Source organism: Tamandua tetradactyla, chromosome 16, assembly GCF_023851605.1.
Source record: "Tamandua tetradactyla isolate mTamTet1 chromosome 16, mTamTet1.pri, whole genome shotgun sequence".
In the NCBI taxonomy this organism is placed as follows: Eukaryota; Metazoa; Chordata; class Mammalia; order Pilosa; family Myrmecophagidae; genus Tamandua; species Tamandua tetradactyla.
In genome coordinates this window covers 17,260,007-17,284,763 of record NC_135342.1, presented here as the reverse complement: position 1 = coordinate 17,284,763, position 24,757 = coordinate 17,260,007, and the positions used below count along the sequence as shown (strand labels likewise).

The window sequence follows — 24,757 nt, the reverse complement described above, 5'->3', positions numbered from 1 at the left end:
TTTCTCTCATTATGGGCCTGCAAAGGACACCTGTCCTTTATTTCACGCATGACTTTTGTCCACTGTTCCAATTTCTTCACATTCTTTGAAGTTCCTGACCCTAGGATGTCACTGTGCTCATCTGATGGGGTGTTTGGCTCTTGGATGGGCCAACAATAGAAAGTATAGGTCTGGAAGTTATGTTAGAGTTTGCCTAGAAAAATCTCTCATCTAGGAATCCCTTCTCCAAGACAGAGAGATACAAGGGGCTGGAGCATGTAAAATGTGCCATTTGGGGGGAGGACTTAAAAGATTAGACACTTGAATAAAACTGAGTTGAGCTACACCAGGAAACCCTAAACTTCCTTGGCAGATAAACTCTCCACACCTGTCCTTTATTTCACTCATGACTTTTGTCCAGTGTTCCAATTTCTTCACAATGGATAGCATTACATAAACCCAGGAACTTAGGAAAAGTTGAACTAATCCAATCCATTCTGCCTTGTCTATCTAGACATTCTTTGAAGTTCCTGACCCTAGGATGTCACTGTGCTCATCTGATGGGGTGTTTGGCTCTTGGATGGGCCAACCTCAAATATGCTCTAGGCCTTCGCATTTGTTATTTCCTCTGCTGGGAATAATCTGCTCCAAAGATCTCTGCATGTCTAGGTCTTTGAATTATTCCAGTCTCAGCCCACACATCACCTCTTCTGAAAGGATTTCTCTGTCTGCTACAGATCAGATAGCTCTTCTTCTGCTCCTTCCTTCCATTCATTCCCAGTTATAGCATCCTGTTTAATTACCTTTGTTGCATGTATCACTAACCACAGTAATATTGCCTATTTATTTATTTGTTGATTATGTTTTGTTTACCCACCATCCCCATCTCAACTAGAGTATGAGATTCATGATGTCAGGGTCAGGGAATTTTCTTATCCTGTTCACCCCAGAAGAGACTAGAGTATAGTAAGAGGGGCAATGGACGTTTGTCAGGCGAATGAGGAATTCCTTCTTATAAACATATTTTTTTCTTTCACTTCAAGGAGTTTCAAGTTTTGGGAGGTAAACCTTTGTACTCAGTCTATCATATTGGTTCAATTTCTTTCTTAATACGTAGGATTTTTGTAATATTGGTGGTCTCTTTGACACATTGACTGTGGACATTGCAGAGAATACTGTTGTTCCATACAATTGGTCCATAGCATCTGAATCTTATCTGGAAATATTTTCAGCATCTAAAGGACTATACTATCCTAAAAGATGTATAAGACCCAGAAGGACAGATCACAAACACTTCTGTAAAGGAATCAAGGTCCTATCTGCATACACTTTTTCTTATTTCTTCTGAAAAATGCCCCTGCTCTTTCATTATGGGATGTGTGCTACTATGGTAGTGCATTGAGGAGGGCTCCTGTGGAGGGAACATTATGGAAGTATTGCAGCATGCGAAAGGGGTTTTGTCTTGTAAAAGCCTGTGCTCCCCTTGAGCTTGGCTTCAGCTATTGTCTTCCCAGCTTCTGTGATGCTGACAAAATTTTGATGCCCCTATGTTTTCCTAAGCCTTTATGATCCTGATGAATCTTTGCCCTTCTCTCTGTTACCCTAGTCACTAAGGAGGCAAAGGCAGTTTTTTGGGGGGAGTGGGGTGCATGGGTGAGGGGTGCTATTATAACATTTAATCCTTACAGCAACTCTGATCTGGTAGTAGGTATTATTAAGATGGATTTTCACATTAAGGAAACAGATTCAGGGAGATTATATCACTTGGCTGACGTCTTGCAGCTAGTAAGTAGATGAACTGAGATTTGAACCTCAATGGATCACATACTAAACCTTACATTTGCTGTAATGTGGCACCATTCAGTAGCATCCCCATACAGGGAGATGAGTTTACTATTCCTAATCTATTGTCAATTAGCTCAAATTGTTGAAAATTTCATTTCTGTATAAAAGTTCCCTGTGGGAGCGGTACAAAATGTTCAGCCTTTCTTTTTCCTGACAATCACCTTGAAATACTTGAATGAAATGCTCAAATTTGAGAGTTAAGGATGGAGTCATAAAAAGGTAGAACTTGAAGAAGAATCATAGCATTTGGATTGAGGGAAATGAGAGAAACAGACATTATAGGTAGTCAAATGTGATGATAATAGAACCATCTGTTGAGTGCTTATTATCTATCAAGTATTGTGCTACTCCCTTTCTATGCATTATCTTACGTAATTCTCATGATGCTTGTGCAGTAGGTGGATGATGTTCTTGTTTTAAAAGATGTAAATACAGACTCAGGAGGTAAAATAATCCAATTCACCAAGGTGTTATGTGGCAGAGATTTGAAACCAGGCCTATGTGATTCCAAAGGCTATGTTTTCTGCACTAACTTACACTTGTATTTTAGCTTCATAAATTAAGCTATAAAAACAGTGTAATCTGTTTATCATATTGAATTCATTGGAGTAAAAGCCTGAAAAGCCTAATTTTTCTTCAGTCACCATCTAAAACATGCTCTGCTGAATCACCCCAATTTTGCTCTCTAAAAACATTTTAAGAAGTTCTCATTGCGTTTTGGTGCTTTTAGGTATGATGAAGTCAGCCCATGTAAGTCTAACATTCCAATCTCATTTCCTTCCCTCTCTCAAAAAACTTAGCTCAAGTAACCTGTAGTGATAAAGAGCATGGTCTTGGGACAGGGAGCAGGGATGTGGTGAAGGTCATATTACCCTTCATTGATGCTTTTGTAATAATTTCTTGACTTTCACTACTTCTTAGGGTAACTCCAAGTAGCTCCCATTACTCTCTGTAAGGCTGGCCTCTACCCTGGGTTAGATTCGAGCCATGAAGGAGAGAGGGGACATAAAGTTCATCATGAAGTTTGGAGTCCAAGAAATATGACACTGATGGAAATAGGCAAGTTGGAAGAAGGAACGTGAGGTGGTTCAGGGTAGACATAATCCAATGGATATGATAGAAGGTTCTGCCTGGTGACTAAAATGGAAATACAGTAACCTTTTGCTTTATGAAACTTATGTGTTCCAGCTGTTGATTCTAAAATGAACCCAGCTTTCCTTTTAACTGCTATTATAAAATCAAGGATGTAGTCCCACAAGGGAAAAAGAAAATCCTCAATAGACTTAATTAAAGAATTTTGGTGAAGATGTAGTTGAAATGGTGGCCAGCTTTGAAGGTCCTGTGGGATTAATTGTCCCACTTAGCAGTTCACTTCTCCTTTGTTGTGATTTTTTGACTCCATTTTCTCCTGTAGGCTTTTAGGCCTATTCCCGCTCCCTTTAGGATATAATATTAATGCAGTGTCTTAGTTGGAGAAATGACTGTGAATCTTTGAATACAGTAGGAATTTTCTGGTTGGCTTTAGTAGATGTCACACGTGCATTCAGATTTTACATACTTACTCCACTGCCATTTTTCACCTTTGGAACATTTCTAAACATAAGGCAACCTGCTCAGAACATCCATAAGGGATAACTATGGCATGTACTCTTGTATCATTGCATGAACAAAAGTCCTCCAAAAACTCATCTGTAGATATGATATCTTATATTTCAACAGGTTCTTATTTGTCCTATAGATTTGACATTTACTGTATCTATATAACATCTATTAGTCTGTTTATTAAGAAAGGTCTCTCTTTTGGAGAGAATTTTGGACCAGTTTTCAAAAAAGCCAATTGAGTAAATAATGAATTATGTCCCTTCTTCCCCCTGAGCAATTTGATCTTGGGTACCACAGGTAGTTGTTGAGATTTGGGAGGGCAGCATGCACAGAAGAAACTAGGAGAATGAAGAACCCAAAGAACCTCAGGAAAGAGAGGAAACAAGGAGAGAAGAAAGTGCCACTGGCAAGGATGAAATTGCTTTAGAAATATTTCTGCACTGGCCTCTATGCAGGAAACCTATAATACCAATCCTGTTGAGGAGAATGGGTCAATAGAGTCACCTCCTAAACTCTCAGTTTACAGCACCAACACTTTCTCTAACTTTGTTACAGCCGAAGGAAGGGCTGTATTGATACAAAACACAACTACAGCTCTTCTTGAAAAGAGAAAGATTTTCATACATGGCTCCTTCTCATTTATTATTACTACTATTTTTCCCCAGACTGCTCTTATTCTCAGCCCTGTATGGAATTAATAGAATTTAAAATTAAATGGTGATGGGGCAGACCACGGTGGCTCAGGCAGAGTTCTCGCCTGCCATGCCGGAGACCCAGATTCAATTCCTGGTGCCTGCCCATGCAAAAAAAAATAATAAAATAAAAAAAAAATTAAATGATGATGGCTGAGAGCTTTAAACACTTAAAATAGAAAGTAAAGGGAAAGCTCACATCTTCACAGTGCTGGGAGTGAGGGTTGGAAGGAGTTCCACAGAACTGTTGGCAAGTGGGCTTTTGATACTTGTGTGACCATAGAACACCCCCCAAACACTGTCTTTCTTCATATCAGAAGATAGTGTTTGAGGTTATAGAAACTAGGGCAGAGAGTTGAGAAAGAATGGAAAGACTGTACAGCATGCTAATTAAGAGACAGGGAGTTGGTGAGTTAGGAAAAGAAGGGTTGAAGCTTTGATTTACTGATTACTAGCTTATAATAGAACAATTCTAAGAATTTCTCTCTGTACCTATAAAAATATCTTCACAGAATGTCCATGAGCAATAATTCAAATTATAAATTACACTTATATCATGTGTAGAATTCTTAGCACAGGGATTGACATTCAAAAAATTCCTTATAAATTGTAATAACAGTAACTATTCTTATTATGAAGTATAAAACCAGCTCTTCACCCTACTTACTTTAGCTTTTGTGCCACTTGCCCATATATGAGGATGTGCAAACCACTAGCAAGGGCCGTTCTATTTAGCATCTTACATTTCTTTTCAAGGTTCTCTGGCTCTTAGATATAAAAAGAGTGTAAGTCTGACAAGTCAGAATTTAAATCAGTGCTCTGTCTTTTATGAGCCGTAGAACTTGGGGCAAGTCAACTCTCTGGGTTTCAGAGTCCACATCTGGATAATGACATTATTTCCTATTTCACAGGTGGCTGTGAAATTTAATGAGGTGAAAAGTATTTAACAGTGTTATGTATATTTCCTGGCATAAAACATTTACTAAACCAGGGTTTAGCAAACTTTTTCTTTCAAGGGCCAGATAGTAAATATTTTAAGCTTTGCTGGTCTAATTATTCATCTTGGAACATGAAGCAGACCAAGAAATCATGTAAAAAATAGTATGTGGCTATGTACCAAAAAACGTCTTTTTTTTAAAAAAGCCCAAACAACAATTGAGCTGGATTTGGCCCATGGCTTGTAGTTTGCAAATCCCAGCACTAAATCAATATTAGTTTCTTTTCCATTTCCCCAGATTGTCTTTTCTAAGATTTAGGTTTTTCATATATGTAACAGAAAAAAATACCATCTACTGCAGTTTATTTATTGAGCATCTACTGTATATTAAGGATTCAGTCAAGTGCTGTGAACAACAGGATAAATAAAACTTTCTTACAGGGTAACAGAAAATATTTAACTTTTCTAAGATTTTGCATTCCTGGTTGTAAAATGATTTAATAATATTTATTTCATACTGTTCTTACGAGGATAAATTAAAGTATTGTATTTAAGCATAGGTGTAATATCAGCTGTGATGGGGAAGTGATTATTGGGCGTATCCTTTTACCATAAAAAAGTGTAAAACTGGACAAAATATATGAAGAAACTGTTTTCAGACACTGGACAACAAAGAACACATGGCTATGATGCTGGAGATAAGGGAAATGACAGATTTAACTCTGGCTTTCTGTCTAGGAACATTATCCAAGCCTCAGCACAGAAAGTAGTTAAAACAAGAAACAATTTCACCACCAGAGGAGAGAGATATTAGAGTTTGAGGCTGCAAATACAGCTGGAATTTGCAGATCTTGTTATTGAGAAGGCAGCTGCACACATAAGAAAGCTTCAGAAATCTGCATAGAGGACACCTTGTGTTTTGGGGTGACTACAAAGCTACGTATGCACCAATGAAGAATCAGTGGGACCTTACAGAGAATAGCTATTAGATAACTGTGAAGTAGACAGAATCTTGTAGGTTGCATAGTGCTGGGAGATGGAATTACAACCAGTCAAAATGGAGGGACATCAAAACTACCCTGGGCATATAATTAAGACCCCTGAAATAATGATTTAGAAGTAGGGCTGTTCTACTGCTAGGTAAAGGGGCTACTCTGAACCCATCATGAAAAGTTTGAAACTAAGCTCAAAAGGATCAGTCTGATCCATCAGTAAGTGCCTCCAGAACAAAATTCAGTACTCTTAAGGAAGATAAAATTCAAACTTAACAACAATATAGCATTCACAATGTCTAATGTACAATAAAATGTTTCTAGATATTGAGGAAATAGGAAAATGTAACATTTTACCAGAAGAGATATTAGCCAGTAGCAACAGACCCAGAAACAACACAGAATTAACACACATGTTGCTCTTTTTTGATTACACTTACCTCTTTTCTTAACTCCACCACTCCCTCCTGATTCCTTGAAGCTACTCATCTATTCTCTATTTCTATCCCTTTGTCATTGCAAGAATGTTATATAAATGGAATCATATAGTTTGTAACCTTTTGGGATTGCCTTTTTCCATTCAACATAATTCCCTGGAAATTCATCTAAGCTGTTGTATGTATTACTAGTTGGTTCCTTTTTTATTGCTGAGTAATATTCCATGATATGGATGCACTACAGTTTGTTTAGCCATTTACCTATTGAAGGACCTCTGAGTTATTTCCAATTTTGTACTATTCCAAATAAAACTGCTATGAACATTCATGTACAGATTTTTGTATGAACATAGTTTTCATTTTTCTGAAACAGATTCCCAAGAGTTCAATTGCTGGGTTGTATAGTAGTTGCATGGTTAGTTTTGTAAGAAACTGCCAAACTCTTTTTAGAGTGGCTGTACCATTCTACAATTCAACTAGTAATGTACGAGTTATCCAGTTTTTCTGCATCCTTGTCAGCATTTGGTGTTTTATTTTATCTGTTCTTATAGGTTACATGAGATACATTTTTTTTTTTAACATGGGCAGGCACCAGAAATCGAACCCGGGTCCTCTGGCATAGCAGGCACACATTCTTGCCTGCTGAGCCACCGTGGCCCGCCCCATGAGATACATTTTTAAATGCAAAGACACAGGTTAAAAGAAAAACAAAACTATCGATTATAATAAAGATATCATAATAATATCAATATCCAACAAAGTAGAGTTCAGAGAAACAAGTACTATCAGAGATAAAGAGGAATAATCCATAATGATAAAAGAGTCAGTTCAATCCTAAATGTGAATATATTTGTAACAGAGTTTCAAAATCCATGAATAAAAAACAGAAATGAAAGAGAAATAGGCAAATCCAAAGTCAGAGTTGGATATTTTAACACTCCTCTCTCATTAATGAGATTACAAGTAGATCAAAAATCTATAAATAACATAGAAGATTTAAATGATATTGTCAGCCATCTTGATGTAATGGGTAATTATAGAATCCTATACCCAATAATTATAGAATACATTTTCTTCTCAAGTGTACATGGATCATTTACCAAGACAAGCTATATATTGGACCATGAAAAAGTGTTTTTAAATTTAAAATGATTAACATCCCACAGAGAATATTATCTATCTGTAAAAGAATTAAATTATAAGTCAATAACCAAATATTCAAGGTCCTCAAATATTTGGAAATTAAGCAACACTCCTCTTAAAAATCCATGTATAGAATAATAAATCATGAAGGCCATTACAAATATTTTACTAAATGATCATAAAAACATAAATTATCAAAATTTATGGGATACAGTTAAAACATTGTTTAGATGGAAATTTACAGTAGTAAATGCTTTTATTAGGAAAGAAGAAAGCTTTTAAACCAATGATCTATAATTGCACCTTAGAAAGCCAAAACAGAAAGAAGAGAAAATTACATCCAAAGTAGCTAGAAGGAAGAAAATACTAGCGAGTAGAAATCAATGGAACAGAAAATGAGCAAACAAACAAAAATCAATCAATTCAAGAGTTGATTATGTGAGATCCATGAAATTGAGAAATTAGCCTATCTTAGTTGGGTTCTGCAAGTGTAATAAGTCTTAAAAATATAACTGTAGTGTCTATTTTTCTCTGTTCTTCCAAGAATGCTTAGGACTCTAGGGTTTAATTATTCTACAAATCCCAGTTGAGAAGCATTGCCTCAATTATAGATGACATTAAATTTTAAAAAGTAAAATAGAAATTACAAATTACCAATATCAGAAATCCAAAAGGGGCCATCACTACAGATACTGCAGGCTTTAAAAAATTATTAAGAAAATATTATGAATAACCTTATGCAAAAAATTCAACATTCATATGAGTGGACAAATTCCATAATTATTTAAATTACCAAAGTACACACAAGAAAAAATAGAAAATCTGAATAACACCATAACTGTTAAAGAATTGACTTTGTAATCTGAAATTGTTCCCATAATAAAATTCCATATCCAAATGGTTTAACTGGAAAACTTAATTTACATTTAAGAAAGAAATAGTTTTATACAAACTTGTTCAGAAAGAGGAGTGAAAATGATAAAATGACTTATTTGATGAGGTGACTCTAATAATATCATTTATGAACATAGATGCATAACATCTTGACAAAATATTAGAAATTGAATTTAGCAATATATAATTGGATACTACATCAAGACAAAATGGGACTTATCTCACATATGTATGAAGGTGGGATCCAGCATTTGATGATGAACTAAAATAATATACAACATTAAAAGGTTAAAGGAGAAAAATGAATGATCATTTCATACAAATGCAGGAAAAGATAAAACTCCACACCCATTAATGTAAAATTCTCAGTATAGTAGGAATAGTTGGGAGCTTTCGCAATCTGATAAGACCTACAGCTAAAATATTTAATGGCAAAAACTGATTGCTTTCCCTATGATACTCAGAACAAGGCTGTTTCTACTTCCAACTACTTCTACTCTACATTGTGCTGAAAGTCTTTGCTAGTGCAATAAGGCAAAAGCAAACAAAAATCAAATAACAGTCTTAAAGTTTGTAAAAGGAAATGACAATATAAATGTGTACATAGGAAATTCAATGAAATCTACAAAAACCCTAGAACCAATACATGGATTTAGCAAGATCACAGAACACTGGGTCAATATACAAAAATCAAATACATTTCTATAATAGCAGCACACAATTTGAAAATCAAACTGAAAAAAAGTCACTTTTTACAATAATGTCAAAAGATTAAACAATTTGAAATAAATGTAATTAAAGAAGTGCAGAACTTCCCCACTGAAAACTAAAACACTGCTGAGCTAAATTAAAGAACTACTATTAATGAAGAAATATACCATAATCATGGACTGGAACATTAATGATGTTAAGATGTCAAATTTTCCCATTTTGATATATGAATTCAATGCAATCTTAATCAAAATCTCAGTAGGCATTTTTCCCTTCTATAAATTGACAAGCTGATTCTAAAATTATTTGGAAATGTGAAAAACCTAGAACACTCAATAACAAGCCTGAAGAGGAGAAAAAGTATTGAGTGATTTAGTGGTAAAATTACTTACTGTGATTAAACAAACCAACAAAACGAAATACTAGTAGTTAAAAGGCTGACCCACGTGGCTTTGCAGTGCTGTTCATCCAGAAGCATGGCACACAATGCTTGTGCATGTGGAAACTTAGCAACTGTCAACATGCATTCTCAGGGATTTATCAAAAAAAAAATTAAAAAAAGAATGAGAGCATTTATTGTACTGTATATATATTATAGTATATGTCTGAATATTGAAAATATAACATTAACTAATTTATAAAAAATATTCTATGTAATGCAAAATACTTGAAGCTGCAGTAGCTTGGTTTTAAACAAAAACAAAAAAACTGAGAGAAAACCTATCAGAAGGACTAAGAGTGCGCCTTGCTTCAGGGTTGGCTCAGGCGGTGAACTTCATGCTGGGCATCTATGCAGAGCCACCTTTTGGATTGCATGGTTGGACTGAGGTCTATTGGGAGAAATATATATGTATATATATTTATACAGCTTATGTATACATATATATGTATACACACAGACACACACACACACCATCACCACCAACAACCACTACACCACACATGCTTGTAACAGGCACCAGAATAAAGAAGGACAACAAAATACACAGCCAGAGCAGCAAGCCTTAGCATTAAGAATATACAATATGCCGGAACTGGGGTTTATGCCTCCTAGCCTAGGAAACTTAAATATCCTTTTGACACAAAACACAAAACGTTCTCCAAAACAATTGACGTGATGACATTATGCCTTTGCAGTGAGCTAATAATAAGCTAAACTTTGTGCACAAATAACATTATATATATTATATATCTATTCTGCACAGGTATTTTGACTTTGTGCAGGACAGAACGTTGTGTAGGTATGACTGTTCTACTTTTCAGTTTTCTTTTTTTTTTTAATATATTTTATTTTCTCTAGAATTACTCAAACAAAAGCAGCCTTCTATCTTGCCTTGTCTTAATGCTTTAAAATAACCAAACTGGAGATCTAGCTACCAAACTGTTCATTATATTATTAAAAACCAACTTTGGTTACAGTATAGTGTCTTTACTTTAGCTGATGGTTCTGTAACCTTGTGCTTTTTAAAGTAGTTTTTATGTTTTGAGGTGCAAAAGTTGTCCAGTGTCTCTTGTTCCCTTCATTAGAGAACATGCTAGAGGTATGTTTGTAGGTATTTTTGTTTAGAAGAACTATTTCATGCGCTCCATTTTATTTATTATAATAGATAAAAAGAAAAAAAAGGTTGTACTTCATCACCCATGTAAACATGCTCATGAAGTTGAAAGTAATTAAGATTTGATACACTGATATCAATTTATTTATGTAGCTAAATCACTGTTTTATAAACTTGTTAATGATCAACAATTTTTGTTTTGATTGAAATTAGTTTTTTGAAAGTTAAAAAAAAAAATTACTTACTGTGAAGTTATACTAATCAAGACAATGTGAAATAGGCCTAAGGACTGACCTACCAAGTCAATGAAACAAAATAGAGAGTCCTGAAATGGACCAATACTTATTTGGTTAATGAGATTTTTGATAGAGGCCAAAGTCATCCAATGGGTGAAGTAAAAGGCTTTTCAAGAAATGGTGCTGTATCACTGGATAGCCAAGGATAAAAAAGAAAAAAGGAAACCAAATCAGTTATTACTTCACAACAAATTCAAAAATTATTTCAAAATGGGTCATTTCAGCTCACATAAAAGCTAAAAGTATATAGTTTCTAGAATAACATATAGAAGAGTATCTTCCTAATTCTGGAATGGGTAAAGTGTTCTTAGAAAACACTCATCATAAGAGAAAAATATTGACAAATTGCTCTTCAAAATTAAAAACTTCAGCTAATTGAAAGTCTCCATGAAGAAAATGAATAGGTACCCATAGAGTAAATATTCATGGTATGTATAAATGGCAAAGGACTTGTATGGAGAATATATAAAAAGAACACCTTCAATAATAAAAATATTTTTCAATAACAAATAGGTAAATGAGACGCTTCACAAAAGAAAGTTATATAAATGGCCAGTAAGCACTTGAATAATTGTTGAGAACTATTAGTCATCAATGAAATGTAAATTATAGTAAAAGAACATATTAGGTGATGATTATCTGAGATTTTAACATGATTTCCAGGTTAAGTGGAAAAAAGATCTCTATTAATTGAAGATTCCAGGGGTCCAAACTCATTTGTTTCCATATTTCAATCTCCTTGTGTTTCTTTGCTGGGGAGAATTTTCAATGACTTTGAGGGGACTTTGGCATTGTAAGACAGATACTGAGAGCTGTCTTGAGAGGAGATTTATCAAGATGCTTTCGTATTCCTGGTTCACCTTTCTCATGAAATATTTTCAGGTCAGGTATTTGTAGGTCACTGATGGGATGTATGCCCACTGTTTACCCTTCTCTTAGGTTGTATTTCAGCATGGTAATTGGGCTGAGGATTCAAGAATGACCCTATGAAAGGAGAGGAAAAGCATTTGATTATATCCTATAGTACTGTATATCAGGACCTTCAGGAATGGGTCATCACATAATTACTTTGTATATTATAGTTGTTTTTCTTATTTACTAAATGGTGAATTTCATGAAGGTAAGGGCTGCATTTTTCATTTTATAATTGGTCCTCTCTGATGTTTATCACAAAGTAAAGTAGGTGTTTAATGAATAGATGCTGAAAGGAATGAATTTGTTTCTTCAGAGCTTTTATCACTTTTATTGCCATTACTTCCTTTGAGATATAAGATCTTGTTATTAAAAACAACAACAATGAAACAGTAACAGAGTGGATTTTTAAAGAATCTTTCCTCTCAAGAAGAAAGGAAAATAAGACAGTGCAATAGAAAAATAGAAAGACCCTTAACTAAAGCTGACATTTAAAGAACAGATTGAAAGGATAAGAGAGAAAAAGGAAAGGGAAATCAGATAGGCAAGCATTCTGAACTCAGAAAAGAGTTATCAAGAAAAGAGAGAACTATCCTAAATTCAACACAGCAAATCAGCAAATTTCTTCAGGGAAAGACATTATATTTGAAAAGCATCAATACTTTTCTGCTGTCACCAAACTGTTATTTATGCTCATGTACCAGCTGGATTTGTGCATGTGCATGCATAATCTTTTTCTCACCACTGATGTCATCATTAAAGCTGTGCAAGAATTCTGATTTTTGCTTTGCACAATCTTCAGGGGAGACTTGGACATTATGGTGAAAGTTTATGACAAGTCTGTAAAAGTAAGAAATGCAGACTTTAAGGCAGCGAAATGTCACCACCAACAACAGACTAAGCTTTCCTAACTATTATTTTACCTGCCGACGCCACATCGAAGAAACTACACAGAGCAACCACAGAAAAGAAAAAAGTAGCTAATCATTTCCTTGGGGGCAGGGGAGAAAGACATTTAATATTATATTACCCATATAGCACTCCAGAGGATTAACTGTCCTTTTTGAATTTTCACACATATTGTAGAATTCTTTTTAAGACATTTATTTTTTACAATGTGGCAGAAAGATACTGGCCACCGGACATCTGTTTCTCAAGGCAGAAACTAGTATGGCTTTTAATCACTATAAGCCTTATTTATAACATTTATAAAGGCTTCAAGATACTAAGATTTTTAGGAACTTTTGTTCATGAAATCTCAAGGCTGTGATGAATTGGTTTTCAGCCTAGGAGGCAGTAAACCGGGAACAATAGGCAGTGGGGGATGATTGTGAGGAAAGGACACGATATGGCGTTCCAGAAGCCTCTGATTCTAGAGTTTTCAGGTAGTACCAGAGGCTAAGGGTGAGAGCAAGGAGGGTGGAACCCTTTAAAAGGGGTCCCTTCCCATACCACGAACATGACTTTCCTCCATCCTCCATTCTGGCTGACCTGACTATTCCTTAGTTGGGAAATATTCTCTTCTATTTTTCCCTAGAAACAATTTTTCAGTTTGTTGACTTTTTCCAGAAACAATCTAACCCCAAATAACCTATCCCAATACAAAGATTCATCAGTATACCTAGTAACTAGTTTAAGAGATAATGTGCGGTTACTGCTCCAAGCACTAACAGGACCCTTTCTTAGTGTGGCTAGCAGTTTATGAATGCATAGGTTCAAGGGTTTGGGTGTGGGGGAAGGGATTTTGAAAGGAAAGGTACAATGATTTTAACCAAGTGTTTCTTCAGGGGATTGGCTCAGTTATTGACCCATTTTCTTACTTTTTAAAATTTTAATTCTCAAAGAACCCTGCCACGTAGGTGTGAGTTTCCCCATGAAGACGAATGTAGAAACTAAAGGCCAGAGAGGTTAGATAACTTGACGGAGGTTAAAAAGAGAGTCACAATGACACAGATGGGAAATCTCCTCTGTCCCATCAGCTCTTTAACAGTGGGCAAGTGACACCATCTCTCCACTTCATTGTCCTTGTCTATGGGGATGTTTGTCAAGAACAAAGATGCTATGTACCACAACTTGATGACGCCTGATCCATCATGCAGCCACTAAAAAAGTAGCTTTGCCAATGCTATTATCTTCAGCATTTTCTCATAGCCATGACATCACTGTTATCATTCTTAGCAGCATCATGATTTGCATCCAGGCCTGTCTTACTCCAAAGCTCCTGCCCTTTCCTCAATACAGTTCTTCAAATCGGATTGTGGGAAGAAATGCATGAAAGAATGAACCCATCTGTATGTCTGCTCTGGGTCATCAGAGAGGCCAAAGGTAGACAAAGTGCTAACCAGTCCTCAGGGCTTGCTCTTCTGTTGGAGAGGGAAACACATACACACAAGACCGATTTCATAAATAAAAGTGATACTGTGTCATTAAGCAGCAGAATGAATGGTAAAGACAAAAAGCACTTTAGGAGTCATGGGGTCCTCATTAATAATATATTTCTTCACTTTCTGTGTCTCCTGTGCTTTTCTGGTTACCATGGTGGCCAAATATCAACTCAGACTCTTTATAAAGATGCTCAGGGTTAAGAATCAACTCTGGGAGGTTTATACTATGAAATTCCTTTCTCTAGTGATTTTATGATTTCATGGTCTAAGCCTTTGTCTGTGGAATAAATTTTAAAGACCCACCTGATTGCTCATGGTTTCATCTTAGTTTCTTGTATAAACTGGATCTAATACAAAATAGCAGTTTCCTATTTATAATGTCCTATTTCTTTGACAAAAGGATAAAATAAGAAAGGAAATGATTGTACCCCACTCTGTGGTTTAAAATCATGTATTTAAAAATTATGGGTCATTTGCATTCCAAGTAGCAAGAGGTTTTGTTTAGGAATATGTTATGCTGTAAATGTATATAGCACCACAAGTAATGCCAATCCAAGAGCGTTTTTTTTTTTTTCTCTAAAAGCAAAATTTCCTTGTTGAAAACCTATCTTTTAATCTTTTTTTTCCAGGAAGATTCCATGGTTTTGACAAAAGCAAAAATAAGTCACTCTATCTCTGGAGAGGTGACAAGCACAGTGATTAAGAATATGGAAGCCATCCTGTTAGGGTTTGAGTCCCAAATCCACGATTTCGCAGTTATGGGGCCCTGGGCAAATTGTTGTACTTCTCTGTCCCTTGGTCTCTTATCTCTAAAGTGAGGATAATTGTACTAACTTCCATCTGAGATTGTTACGAGGCTTAAGTAATTTACTATTTATAAAGTCCTTAGAACAAAGCCTGGCATGCGATAAGCCCAACTTAACCGTTCATTAGTTGAGTCAAAATAAATGAGCTTGCTTTCACATTTCTGCAACTAGTTTTCGTTAAGCATTTCTCTGGTCAGAGAGATGAGAAAATAAATATCTGAAATCAGAAGTATTTGGGTTTGAGGGTAGAGATGAAACATTGAGACTGTACAGAGTTAAGAGATGCACTGATTAACTGATCGACCATCTCTTTAAGTAGAATGAGTCTTAATAAGGACCCCACATGCGCATGTAAGGGTAAAGTATTAATCTATATATTTAACATTACTTTATGCTTCCAAGGAATTAGAAAAGCCGACACCCTGAAGCACAGCTCTTGGACAGGACTTTTGGCAAAGACATTGAAACATTCTTTCACATACCACTATTTGATTTAAGCCTTGATTTGTTAACTGGGTCATCTGCAACACATATTTCATCCTTTTTTAGGAATACACCTGTTTCTGGGATTTGATTTGGCTCCTAATTCAAACAGACCTCCAAGTGCTCTGAAACAAAATCATCCTAAAAATATACACTTATCTAGAGTTACATTTAGGCCATATGGTTTAAGTTATCCAAATATCACAGAATCAACAGCAGCGCCATCATCAAACTTTACACTTACCCAGCATCTTCCGTGCCAGAATATTATATAAGTTATAAAAGTTTCATTAAGACAGAGGTGTTAACCCTAATTCCAAAAGAACAGTCATTGACTGCTGCATTTTAGTTCAGCTCTGTTTCACAGTGGATTATTGCATACACTTTCTCAAAGTCCATAACCGTCTTATAGTGGTTTCCTATAACTAACAACGTCTAAAGTGAGAGCGCTTATAATTTAAAAGACAGGTGGGAGGCATGGAGAACCAAGTCTTCACTCTTGGGTCATTAAAAGACGCCAACTATATTATTAGACCTGCTAATTTAGAGTCAAAGTGCAATGGCTAGGCTGTCACCTCCAGAAACTCCTGAAGAATGCATTAAAAAGTCTGGGCAGTGAGGACATCCCAGTGCATAACCCAGTATCTACACATCTGAATATGAAATTCTCATTCAAATTACCAGACTTGCTTCTCAGCATTCAGCACCACGTCAGATACAGAGGAGGTGCTCAATAAATAAATGCTGAATAGATAAATGAGGGTACTAAATGCACAATTAGCTTGTTACAGCCTTAACAAAGCTGGGGGACATATGGTGGATTTAGGCATAGAAAGGGCAATAAGATGATACATGGTCAGGAAGAAGAAGACAGAGTGCTAGGCATGGACCGGTTGTACCGAAGGGATTCTGAGAGATGTTGGTGTTAAAATTCTCTAAGGAGAACAGCATGACTAAAGATAAAAATTCAATCATAATTTTGCCTAGAATTAGTCCTAGGGTATTGAATGTCTCTGGAAATATCTAGGCTGAAATACTGTATCTTTAAGCTTTCCTGCTCATTAACCAACTTAATCAATACTCATTAACCAACATTCATCAATGAACCAACTGACCATTGGCCAAGAGCTAGATGCTAGGACCCTGAGACAAATACTCCCCCTCAGACGCAATCCCTGCAGTCAGGAAGCACACAGTAAAATGCAAGAGCTCAAAATTTACCGTTTTGGAGTATGCCCTCGCTTATTCCCAGTGTCAGTACTTAACCATCACTCCCAAGGTGAAGTTATCACAACTGAAGATCCATACAGTTTTCAACTGCAACCACACTCTTGGGTAATTTCTCACATTATCCCCAAATTCTGCTCTACCTTCTACCCTAGAATAAGAGAACACTGGTCAATGGATAGTATTTTTCCTGTAGTCAGGTTTCACACTGAATACTAAAAAACTCCAGAGTTTACCCAGCAGTTTGCTGAGGGTACGCAGAGGTAAGGTTAAACAAGGTAGGAAACATTTTTTTCTTGGTAGTAATCTTACAAAGATGTAAAATAAGCAAGGCAACATTTTTTTTTATTAATTAAAAAAAGAATTAACAAAACAATTAGAAATCATTCCAATCTACATGTACAATCAGTAATTCTTAATAACATCACATAGTTGCATATTCATCATTTCTTAGTACATTAAGCAAGGCAACATTTTGAAACAGAATGTCTAAGTTCTCTAACTATAAAAATAATGCAAGAGACTTCAAAAACATTTCTTGCCCACAGTGGTTCCTCTCAGGCTGGGCCCACCCAGACCTTCTTGGGATGGGTGTTTACTCTCCTTTACTGGTAAGGGACAATCTGAGAATCATCGAGAAGCATGCCAGCAAATCCGGACAACACTGAGTCTGCCACTTCATAACTAAGATCTCAGGCAAATTTTTCTTGTAGAACTTTAATTTCCTCTTCTATGAATTGATAAAATAACAGCACCTTCCTTAGAAGATGATTACCAAGATCACATGATGACATTTTCACAGTGCTTGGCATACAATATATGTTCAATAAATATTCATTAATTGAAAGACATCAACTCACAAATCAAATTGTAGGACTTTCTATTCCACCTATTCGGTATTTAAATGATCTCCTCTGGTAATCGAGACCTGCAGTAATGAACTCAAACTAAGCACTAGAAATATGGCTTTATCTGATCATCACAAGGGATACAAAATAAGTCCTTGAATCACCCAAATGAATCCTATATAGTAAAACAGGTTTGGGTTCAAAGTGACACCCATCTTAAAATAAAGTAATATAGCTAGATATGAAAAATCTCCTTTCCCCAACTCTTCAGAGGGATTCTAGGAGTCATCCATGGTGAAAGAAGCAAAGGAGAGAAGCTCCTTCAAAATGCAAAACTATATTAATAGGAGAAAGATTGGGATACAGCGAGATGACAACTGGCAATCCCTTCTTCTCTCCATTCTTATGTCCTCATTACAAAACTAGGGGTCTGGGAGAGAAAAGCTTTGAATGGCTCTTGGAAGAGAAGGGTTTATAAAGTGAGAGGAGATTTTGACCGCTATCATTACAGTTGCTTGGGGACTTTTAGTCTCCTGGACTACTCTAGATTTCTAAAACCTCTCATCTTTTCTCTGTAACCCATTTCTTTTCTCTCAAAAGAATATTTTTATTTTGTGTTAGGACAAGTTAAAGGATGTCACACTTTGGAATCAAATAGACCTGGATAAATCATGGACTAATCACATGTCATTTAAACACACTGGATTTAATTTCCATATCTGACACAGTACCACTATTTCAAGTACTCTTGTAAGAATGAGATAATCTAACATTTGCAATATAATTTAAACACCAATGTCTCCTAATATCTATATAAATGGTATGGCACTCTGGAAGCTGGTTAGAGGATTTGTTTTGAAGCTTCATTCAAGTATTAAGCAAGTTATTTTTATGTTTTTTGAAGTGGATTCTTGTTGGGGGGGTGATTGTTGATGGAGAATAACCATCCTTTGGTATGCTACATTAGATAAGTTAAAACACCTTAGTACTAGGTGCAGCGAAGGTACTCAATATGGGAAGCATCTTTGACACGGGAGTACTACAGGAATCAGGAAAGCATAGAGCTGGCAGCCTGGCATGTAACCTGAGTTAAGGAATAGAAGTACATGGGCCCTTCTCTTGTCCTTCTAGGATTGCCAGTCTAAGGAACAGACACAGAAGTCCAATGATACACTGAGGGATGGAAAGATGCTACTGAAAATAAAATCAGGCTTTGCAAAGCAAGCATTTAATATGTGGGCAGACACAGATACTACGGTCAATCATAAAGATTGGTGGTGCTTAGGTAGAAAAGTGCTTAGGGTATCATTTTTTTCCCATTAAAAATAGCTGAAAACCAAAGCTGATTTTCTGTGCTATTACTACTCACCATTTCATAGAGCACAATGCTCATCCCAAATGTTGTGGAATTATATTCAGTATAGATTTGTTTATCATTTCTTCTACTCCATTTTTCAGCAGCTGATTAGTCTCCCTGGGATGTAGACACAGCTCTGATCAAGAGCTGCTTGATTCTTTCCTGTCTTCACACATGCATCCCAACATCCACATTTCTTATAATAAAGGTGCTTATATGTACATATATAAACACATTTGTATGTATATATGTTTCCAATACTGTATTCAAAGACACATTCGGAATGGATGTACATATGCACACATATACATATAGGAATCCAACTGAATTCCCAGAGGGAAATGTGGAACACGTTGTTAAAATGTCTGTCATCCATGTAAGAGAAAAAGAAATGAGCTGGGCATTAAATTTGCATAGAGCCCCAAGCACAGAGGTTCCCGTATGTGCACTGTTCTACTGTTCTTGATGATGGGCATATCTGACAGGAAGATTCTGTCAGGATTAGCTCAGGAAACACACCCCCAAGGAGATAATTTGAAGACACCGAGAATTTGCCTCAATACATGAGAATAAACATGAAATCCTCAGCACTCTCCGCACACTGAAAAAGTTCCCACCAACACTCAGCCACACACGGGGGGGGGGGGGGGGGGGGGGGGAATAATCTGCAGCTAATTAACACACAATCATACACAATGTTGTTAGAAGTGGTTGCCATTTAAGATTGATTTAGTTGCTGCAGTGCTTAAAAGAGGCTTGAGAAGGTTTTGTGTAAATGTGGGAGGGAAGAAGAAGAAATAAAAGTGTAAAAACAGCTGCAAAATTAAAAGGTGCTAAGGGCTATTTTTTTTCTCCCAAAGACATTAGGGAAACTCATTGAGAAACTATTAGTATTCCAGTAAAGAAAGCGTCTTCATTTATCTGTTTCTCTTCACATCAAAATTAGACACACACAAACACACACGGGGTCTATAGATTGTGGCTGTGGAAAAGGGCATGTTTTACTTCATGAGCAAACAAGCGCTTCATTAAATGTTAATATATGGATTGCATCATCAACAACAATCTTTTCTCCCCATATCTTCTTCTTACTTTATTTCATCTCTCTGGTTTATTGAGATTTTCAGCAAAGTTATTAATGAATAATGTGTTCTGGGAAAATTACCAAGGTCACAAACAATTCCTTCTTATCAGACTATCTTTGCAATATGATAAGGATAGAACAAACTTCACTTTAAATGCTTTTCCTCATTGTGAATGTGACTGATGCTATCTTAGGAAAAAAAACATTATCTCTAATAATCGTGATAGTGGAATGTTGTTTCTGAGTCAAGTGGATTTAGCAACCCATTTTTGATTATTTAAACTTGACGGAAATAATATAGAAAGAAAAAAACAGTGTAAATCCCATTAATTTAGACTTTGTGAAAACTTAGAGTTGTGATCGACATTTTGGCCTGTTAAAGGGTTAGTTAAAAAAAAATTATAATAAGAGGATTTCAGGAGAGGGAGTGTTTACTTAGGATGCAAGTGCCTACTTTTTCTTTTAGCTGTATCATTTATAGCCACATTAGCTATAAATCATTTTTGATGCAGATTAATTCTACTTGGCTATATTTTGCTTTCCATTAGTTGAGATACTGCTTATTAAGGATAATAAAACCTACATATAAACGTTTCTTTAAAAAGTATATATTATTTCAGTTTAGATTAACCTACAAGTAAAAGTCAATGAAAATCCATTGCCTTTGAGTACCATTTATAGAACCTGAGTAAAATAGAGAAACAAATTCAACTTTCTGCATACTTCAGAAGCTCAAACTCTAGGAGGGGAGGCAGATAGATCACAAAGAATTAAGGAATGACAAATAAGTCCATCTTGAGATGCAACCCTCCCCAGTTTTAGTGGCTACTTGGAGTGTTTTGGTGAGAAGGGTTGTGATACTCTGTGTGTCTCTGTGAATGTGTGTGTAATTGCACACACTGTGATCAATTCATGTTTGCCATAAGAAAAGGCACAGAAGTGGTGGGATGTAGCCAACGTCTGCCAAGTCTGGCCTAAAGATGGAATTTATGGGTGGGATAAGTAAGAAATAAGTTTAGGTTGGTAGGTCAGAGTCAGGTAATGAAGGGCTCTTCCCCCAAAGTAGTTCCAATTAGTGAAGTTTTATTTTAAATCTCTTTCAAAAAACAATGAATTGTTAACATTGGTTGCGGGGCCATTAATTGTGTCTCATTATTGAATTTTAAGGTGGTTTATGTAGAAAATAAGAGCACAAACAAAATATTCAACAGCAAAGCTGACAATATAAAATTTTAGAAATGCTACATAAATGACTAAGAGGCGGCTTCAAACTGGACACAAATAGCAAAGAGTTCATTGGTCCTGGGAATTTGCAATGTGGGACCAACACATTTGAATGAGAGAAATAGGCTGATTATTTAGGTAGAGAGAAAATTTATGTGATGTTGCAAAAAAAATGATTTTTTTTTGCCATTTGCACACATGTTCAACAAAATGTATTAGCTAGAATCAACTACCCAGTCTATTCCAAGTACCAAAGCAACCTAGGAAAGGTCACCCTCTTTCTACATGATGCTTCATTCAGCTTCTCGGATATTTCCCATGCACACTGCTATTGGTGATGTTGGGAACTGATAAGACACTACATTTTTCGTTCTCTAAAAGAGGAATTTGGAGAGATAAGCAAAATTTTAAAAATAGCCCAACCAATAAATTGATATTTAATTAATCTATTTCCATGGCTACACTCGTCGATTTCAAGAGCACTAAAATCCTCTGCGCGCCACTTCAAGCATCTGCTTTTCCTTTGGTGTCTAAAGTTGGATCCATGCAGGAGACACTGAAGGAGGAAGAGGGATTGAAGTGTATCAGGATATCAGGCTCAAAGAAATCCGCGGCACAACCCCACTGTCAGTTGCAGGAACACTTTTCTGAACATCCTCCACTGAAAATTTTACTTTATATTGATGATTTTTTAAAAAAATGAATCATTACCATTTGTTTTTTCCCCACTCCCACCAATTTCAGGTCTCTTCTTCCATTTTTCTAAGCTCTGTCTCCTTCCCTCTTGATTTAGTTCTTGTTTTTCCAACATATTACATTCTGGAGATACTATCCAGTTCGTTGGATTCTGTATTCTGACTTCATAGTAGAATAATCTGAGAGGAGATGGATTAAAAAAAAAATACTCATCATGCCTGGGCCTTATCCAAGACCAATTAAATCAGAAACATTGAAGGGTGGGTTGTGTGTGTGCATGTGTGTGTATGCACATGTGTGTGTTTCTAAAGCACCTTTGGTGATTCTAATGGGAATTCAGTAGTGAGGATGGGAGTAGACAGGTGTGGGTTCCTGGGCCAGCATCTTCAGCATAACCTGTAAACTGGTTAGAAATGTAAATTCTTGAGCTCCAAAACCCTAGAGATAGGCCTGAGTTTTCTGTGTTTTTTAACCAGGCTTTCAGGTGATTCTTAAACATGTTTATGTTTGAGAATCAAAGTGCTAGACCAATGACATTTTTATCTAAGGAAAGACCTTAGTCCCCAACCAGCAGCACTGCTATCATGTAGGAGCCGCACCCTTGACCTACTGCATCACGATTTGGCTTCCAACAAGATCTCCAGGTGATGTGTAAGTTCATCAAAACTGAGAAGGCTCTAAGAACTTCTTCAAAATTCTGTACACTCTGTCAAATAGCTAGCTGGTAGGATCTTATTAAACAATGTATTAACTATTCATTTCTCAAGAGTAGACCCCATTTATCTCCTTTAACTATTAAAAGAAATACAAGGTAATTGTTCCTATGTAATACCAGGTTCAAGTCTCTTTCTATACTACTGTTTATGTTCTAAGGATAACTTCACATCTCCTGAGAAACTGAAGAAATAAGAGGCCATAATTCCTAATGTTTTCTACAGTTCTGAGATGTAGACACTGTATTCATCTGGAAATGGGATCTGTAAGGTTTGACAGAAAACAAAGATGGAATCTTTGTTTTTTTTTCTTTCTCCCCCACACAAGAAAAAAGTGGGGTTAAAGCCTTTACTAGAGTGCAGTAAGTGGCAGCAATTATAAACTTGTATATATCAGGGTCGGGTAAATTAGAGAGAAAGAGAAATGTCATCTCCACCAAGTCAAGTTTATCACCCACAGGGGCAAGCCCTTGTGTGCATGGAAGCCCCAGATTTCTCGAAAACAGAGGGAACTCTGTTACTTCTTGAGATTATTGTTCTAAAACTATGAGAAGCATCATAATGGCAAAAGATCACAAACCCAGCTGCTGAAGCACCTGTTTTTCCACTCTTCTATTTTCATCTGCAATTCCAGCCTCCTTTTAACTAAGATAAGAACTGATCCCTGAAACTGCAATTCCTTCATCTGTTTGGTATCCTAGTCTGAGCCTTAATTTGGGGGAGGGGGTGGTGAGCAGGTGGAGAGAAGGGCTGTGGTATGACCTACATTTATAGCTTATAGAAAGAGCATTTTCAGAATTGAAAAGAGCATAGTAAAAAGTAACAATCTAAGAATATGCCTGAATCTAATTAGAATCAACATGTAAATCAAGTACACTTAACAAAGGATTATGTCATTGAATCTTAAAGCCAGAAGGCTTTGGAAAAATAAAGAATCTAAAAATCAAATATGTAACATTAAGAAATGAAGAAGCCACCCTACCACATTAAAGTTAGTTTTTTTATTCCACTTCCATCAGTTTGTTCAAAACTTCTTACCCGTTTTTTTTCTGAACTTGTTCCCCACCCCCAGGCCTGGCGGTCACCCTGTGACTTCTCTATTTAACCACTTAAGATGAGAATATTTGTTTTGGACCAGCTGCAGCTCTAATAACCACTGATCCATGGAATCAAAGGCTACTCCTCACAAACAATAAGCTCTTTTTATTCTTGAACCTACCCTCTGCAACCTTCCCCAGCTACTCTCAAAACAAGGCACAATGTATTGATGTATCCAAAATGCTGTCACAGCCATAAGTTTATTATGATTGGCCCAATTTCAAACCCCAGAACAGTAGTTGAAGTTTTGTCAACAAAGGTAGTAACTGATGGGGCACAATTTCCAGGACTATAGGACAATTTCTGCAAAATAAGACCCACTGTATTGTCTTTTCAGCTGAAACTGAAAATGCTGACAGTTCAAATATATGTTAGTGTCCCTCTCAACTAAATATAATTTTCCATTTTAAGAAATACAATAATTTAGGAACAATTTGTTGACAGGATCTCTGAAATAAACCAAGTTGCATTCTCAAAAATCCAGTGGGTTCCTTGGTAAAACAAAGGAATGGAAACAGGAATGATGGTTTACAATTGTTTTTTAACTCCACAGAATGCCACGGATGTAGACATTCACAGGTGTGACATATTACTTAAATGTTTTGTCAAATTAAAATTCATTTCCATCCTCAGTCTATGACTAGAATAAAATATAAATCTTTTCATAGGGACTGCATTAATTGATATTTAAATAGTAACAATAAAATGTTACAGAATAAAAATATTTTATTGGTAAAAATTAAAAAATCAAAGAAGTATTTTCTTCTGGAAGTGATAATTTGGGGTGCTAATTAAACCTTTTCTAGTAGTAGTAATTAATAAACGTGGTGTTTGTTGCTTC

At 36.0% G+C, this 24,757-nt stretch overlaps 1 long non-coding RNA gene across 2 annotated transcripts in view; it reads left to right on the top strand.

Annotated features, from left to right (window-relative positions):
* Positions 1 to 24,757, top strand: part of LOC143658990 (uncharacterized) — a 56,914-nt gene that overhangs the window by 4,121 nt on the left and 28,036 nt on the right. The window lies entirely within an intron of this gene.